Here is a 5,673-nt window from a genome sequence, read left to right as displayed (position 1 = left end):
TATTTGCTTGGAGTATTGTTTCCCAGCCTTTCACTTTGAATTTGTTTTTATCCTTGTTACTTAGATGAGTTTCCTGTAGGCAGCATACAGTTGGATTTTCTTTTTTAATCCATTCTGCTACTCTGTGCCTTTTTATTGGTGAGTTTAATCCATTTACATTTAGTGTAATTATTGATACTTGTGAGTTACCTATTGCCATTTTATATCTTGCTTTCTGTTAGTTTTGTGTCTTGTTTGATCCTTCTCTTTAGTTTTTCTATCTTTTGTTTTTATTTGGTTGTATTCCATACATCTTTCCTCTGTTGCTATCTTTTTTATCTCATGTGCTTCTGTGGTGGTTTTTTCAATGGTGGTTACCTTTGAGTAATGAAAAGGGTCCCTACCCTGTTCATTGTAGCGAACTATTTTGTGAGTACTTTTGCACTCCATCGTCCTTTGCTACTGTTAATCTCCGTCTTCTCCCCCTCTTTCTTTTTGTTGTTGTCACAGTTTAAATTTGGTTTTATTGTGTTCTTCTTGGAGCTTTTACTTGTGGCTCTGTTTTTTTTTTGTTCTTTGTATCTGATTGGAGTACCCCCTTTAGTAATTCCTGGAGTGGGGGTTTTCTGATAATAAATTCCCTCATCTTTTCTGTATCTGTGAATGTTTTTATTTCTCCTTCGTATTTGAAGGATAGCTTTGATGGGTATAGTATTCGTGGCTGAAAGTTCCTCTCTTTCAGGACTTTAAATATTGGGGTCCACTCTCTTCTAGCTTGTAGAGTTTCTGCTGAGAAATCTGATGATAATCTAATGGGCCTTCCTTTATATGTTGTATTCTTCTTTTCCCTGGCTGCCTTGAGAATTTTTTCTTTGCTGTTGGTTTGTGTCAATTTCATTATGATATGCCTTGGAGTAGGTTTGTTGGGGTTAAGAAAACTTGGAGTTCTGTTTGCTTCTTGAACTTGAGGCTTTAGTTCTTTCCACAGGCTTGGGAAGTTCTCATCAATTATTTGTTTAAGTATGTTCTCCATTCCATTTTCTCTCTCTTCTCCCTCTGATATACCTATTATTCTTATGTTATTCTTTTTGATGGAGTCAGATAATTCTTGTAGGGCTATCTCATTTTTTTTAATTTTTGAGTCTCTTTCTTCTTCTCTCTGTTGTGCCTCAAGTTGCTTGTCTTCTATTTCACTAATCCTCTCTTCTATCTGACCTGTTCTATTAGCTAAGCTTGTTACTTCGTTTTTCAGCTCGTGAATTGAGTTTTTCATCTCTGTTTGATGTGTTTTTATAGTTTCAATTTCCTTGGACATATATTCTTTGTGTTCATGGAGTTGTTTTCTGAGCTCCCTATATTGCCTTTCTGTGTTTTCTTGTATATCTCGGAGGATTTTTAGGATTTCTATCTTGAATTCTCTGTCATTTAGCTCCAAGGTTTCCAATATATTAAATTTTTTCTCCATAGATTTTTCCTCATCTAGCTGTGTTACCTCTCTTTCTTTTGTATCCATGATATTCGATTTTCTCTTCCTTAATGGCATCTGAGGGTGGTTTTGTTGATAGTATTAATGAGATTTAATAAAGAATAAAAAGTTAAAAAAAATAAAAAAATAACAAATCGAAAAGAGTTGTTTTTTTTTAAAAAAAATTAATAATGAAATAAAGAAAAATAAAATAAAATAAAAATTTTTTAAAAAAGGAAATTATTCCCCCCCTCTTTTTTTCCTCTCCTCTCCTCTCCCCTCTTTCTTGAGAAAATCTTGTGGTGGACTGTGAGTTATAACAAACAATGCCTGTGATGGAGGGCCTGAATTGGGGAAAAGTAATAAAGGGGCAAAAAAGAGAGAAAGAAAAAAAAAAAAAAAAAAAAAAGGAAAAAAAAAAAAAAGAAAAAAGAAAAAAAAAAGAGCGTATGGACCCACAAAAAGCAAATAAGGAAAAAATTTGGGTCAAGAATAGAATGATTTGCTTTTAGGTGTTGGTTTTCTAAGAGTTATGATGAGAGGAATAAGAGGAAAATGGAAAAATGGGGGGACAAATTAAAAACTTACTATTGTATTTAGTGGAACAAGAACTAGATAATATGGAGAGCCAGGGATGGGAGCACTGGTAGTGAGTTAAAAAGGTGAAGTAAAAACCCCCCAAAATGCCACAAACATAGGTTTGAGTCCCAAATAAGATAATTTGTTTGTTATTGAGGTTTGAATGAGAGGAGATGTAAAGGGGAAAGGAAGAAACTAATATAGAGGGAGAAAAGAAAGAGAGAGAGATAAAAAAAGAAGGAACCACTAAAAGAAGAAAAAAGAAAGGAGAGAGAGAGAGAGAGTTAAGGGTTTTGGAGTGCAACCCTCATAGAGAGAAAGGAAGAGAAGAGAGATGATAATGGGAGATGTAACACTTATGGGTAGTGTAGTTCAAGGAGAGGAGAGAGTAAGACCGGCAGAGAGTTAATCGGCCAAATTGGAGGAGGAAAAAAAAGTCTCAAGAATGAAGATAAGAGAAACAAACGAACAAATATAATAAAATGGGATAGGTTATAAAGTCTGCAGATTATTCTTGATTTTGAGAGGTTATCTTCTTGCTTTTTCTTTTCTCTCCCTCTTCCTGGTCGGTGACTCTGTACCCCGGGTTCTGCCCCTTTGGCACGCTCAGGTAGAGGTTTGCAGTTGATAAGTCTCTATGGCAATGTCATGTATTGTGCTTTATTCTCGTTGGGAGTCGAGGCTCATTAGCATTTATAGGCTCCGACAGTGAGAGTCCGTGTTCCTGGAGCCTTTCTCCTAGTCTTTCCTTCCTCAATTAGTAGCCTGATAGTCCAGGTATGGGGTTGCTGCTGCCTCTGCCTGGATAGTAAGAGGCTCAAATTGCTGGCAACTCCCCACTCTATTTCCACTCAGTACAGGGCTCTGGGTAAGGCTCAGTCAGTCAGAGCTGCTAGCATAATCAGGCGGGCTTTCCGCCCACTCGAAGACCTCTGGCTCTGCCACTCTATCCGGTAACACAAGCAGGCGCCCACTTCCGGGGCGCTTGGAGGAAACTCTCACTCACTGTCTGCAACCAGGATATCCGGGCAGCAGTCTCACGCTCTGAGTGAAACCCCCAACCGCAGGGAAAAGTTGCAGCGTTGGAATTGAGTCTCGCTCCGTCCCCGTGCGCGGCTTTTGCAAGGCGATGGGGCGGCCCGAGATTCCGCTTTGGCCCACACAAAGGCCCCTGACTCTGCCCCTCTGTGCGATAACACGGGCGCGCACTGCTGAGGCACTCAGAGGAATCGCTCACTCCTTATCTGCGCGCGCAAACCAGGATATGAGGCCGGCCGAGGTTCCCTCTGAGTGAAACAGCCTCCAGCACGGAAAATCTCCACCCTTGGGATTAGTTCTCACTCCCTCCCGTGCGTGGCTTTCCCAGGGCGCTGGGGCTGCCCAGAGACTCTGCCCTCAGCCCACAGAAAGGCCTCTGACCCTGCCTCTCCGTGGGGCAACACGGGCACCCACTTCCGCAGCTTAGGAAGAAATCTCTCTTCCACTAACTGCGCACCGACCAGGAGACCGGGTAAAATGGCCGCTCCGCTTGTCTTTCTTTGTTTGGGTTTGGCGCGAGTGTTAGCTTGTATTGCCCGGGTTGCCACAGGATCAGATTTTCCTCGGCTTGGATCTCTGAGCCACAGCCTGGTTCGGCCGTTTTTGCTGCGGCGGCCTGGATCTATTCACCCCCTTTGCCCGCCTCAGTTTCTATATTCACAGTTACCAGAGAAAGCCGCCCTGTTTAGGTTAGTGAGGAAGGCGGAGCATTTCTTACTCCCTATTTCCTTCGGGGTTTGGTTATATATTTAGCCAATTTTTCACTCAATCATACCTTTGGGTGTATTGCGAAGAATCTGGAAGCTCCAAGTATAGGTTTTTCTGTTTCTGGTTGAAGATCTTGTTGAGTTTTGGGGGAGATTTATCGGTATCGCTTCCTACTCCGCCATTACTCTGACGTCATCAACGCCACATATTTTAAAATGTAATTCCATGAGAGCCATACAATGACCCGTGTATGTTACGCATTATCCAATAAAAATTTGGTGTCGTCCTGGAGGAGAGCTGTGATTGGCTCCAGCCATCCGCAACCATGAACATGAGCAGTAGGAAATGAATGGATTGTGATACATGAGAATGTTTTATATTTTTAACGTTATTTTTTTTTATTATTAAAGATTTGTCTGTAAGCCAGATGCAGCCATCAAAAGAGTGACATCTGGCTCGTGAGCCATAGGTTCCCGACCCCTGTCCTAACATAATCACAGATGTGACATCCTAACACCTTTGTCATCTTCTATTTGCTAGAAGCAAGTCACATTCTCCATGAACACTCAAAAAGAGGGGATTACACACAAGTAGGACATCAGGAGTGAGATCTTGGGGGGCCAACAATATATGAATATTACATAACTGTCTACCACACTGAACCACTGTAGCTTACCAGGCACGTGCGAGCCCTGCCTTCCAATATCAACACTAAAAAGAGATCCCTATGAGACCATGTTGAAAATAAAAAGATTTTCCAAATGAAAACAGATTCAAATCAATCCATACTCAAACTTTTTCTGTTTAATATATCAAAATTTTCTTCCTCCACTTTTGTTTAAAGTTTTTTTTTATGTTGGTGTATCCTTTCCAATTGTGACTTTGTCATGAAAAAGACAACTGAGAAAATTAGTCATACAAATAATATGAAAGTTGTTACTACCACAGCATGAATGTATAATTGCACTGAAAATAATTCACAATAAAAAGAGAGCTCCCCTTGAAGTTGGAAGAATACGCATTTTTCTCACTCTCACATATCTGTTCCTCGTAGTTTTCACATTCATCCATTCACTCAGTAAGTATTCACTGAGCTCTTAAACACACGGGCACATGTTCTAGTCACTGGGGACAGATCAGTGAACTAAAGAGGTGGGATCCCCACTTTTATGGAACCTGCAGTCCAGTGGAAAATAACAGACAACAAGCAAACACAGGAACAAGACACTTTGCAGAGTAATCAGAGCTTTGAAGAAAACAGAAGAATAAGATCGTTGGAGCCCTGGCCGGTTGGCTCAGCGGTAGAGCGTCGGCCTGGTGTGCGGGGGACCTGGGTTCGATTTCCGGCCAGGGCACATAGGAGAAGCGCCCATTTGCTTCTCCACCCCACCCCCTCCTTCCTCTCTGTCTCTCTCTTCCCCTCCCGCAGCCAAGGCTCCATTGGAGCAAAGATGGCCCGGGTGCTGGGGATGGCTCCTTGGCCTCTGCCCCAGGCGCTGGAGTGGCTCTGGTCGCGGCAAAGCGATGCCCCAGAGGGGCAGAGCATTGCCCCCTGGTGGGCAGAGCGTCGCCCCTGGTGGGCGTGCCGGGTGGATCCCTGTCAGGCGCATGGGGGAGTCTGTCTGACTGTCTCTCCCCGTTTCCAGCTTCAGAAAAATACCAAAAAAAAAAAAAAAAAGATCGTTGGAGGTGGGCTGAAGAGGGAAACATGGCTCCTTTAGACCTGTAGGCTGAGGAAGGTTTGCTCAGGGGCAGATGTGGCCTTGGCAGCCTAAACAAGCTGAGTTTTCCATGTATAACTGACCATGTTTATGACATCATCAAGCCATAATTTTATTCATTCTTTTCCACCATTCCTTCTTTTTATTAGGAAGAGAATGTTCTCCTGCCAGAAAATAAAAACT

This window comes from Saccopteryx bilineata, chromosome 2 (assembly GCF_036850765.1).
Source record: "Saccopteryx bilineata isolate mSacBil1 chromosome 2, mSacBil1_pri_phased_curated, whole genome shotgun sequence".
Taxonomy (NCBI): domain Eukaryota; kingdom Metazoa; phylum Chordata; class Mammalia; order Chiroptera; family Emballonuridae; genus Saccopteryx; species Saccopteryx bilineata.
The sequence above is the reverse complement of the archived record's forward strand: the minus strand, read 5'-3'. Positions refer to the sequence as shown.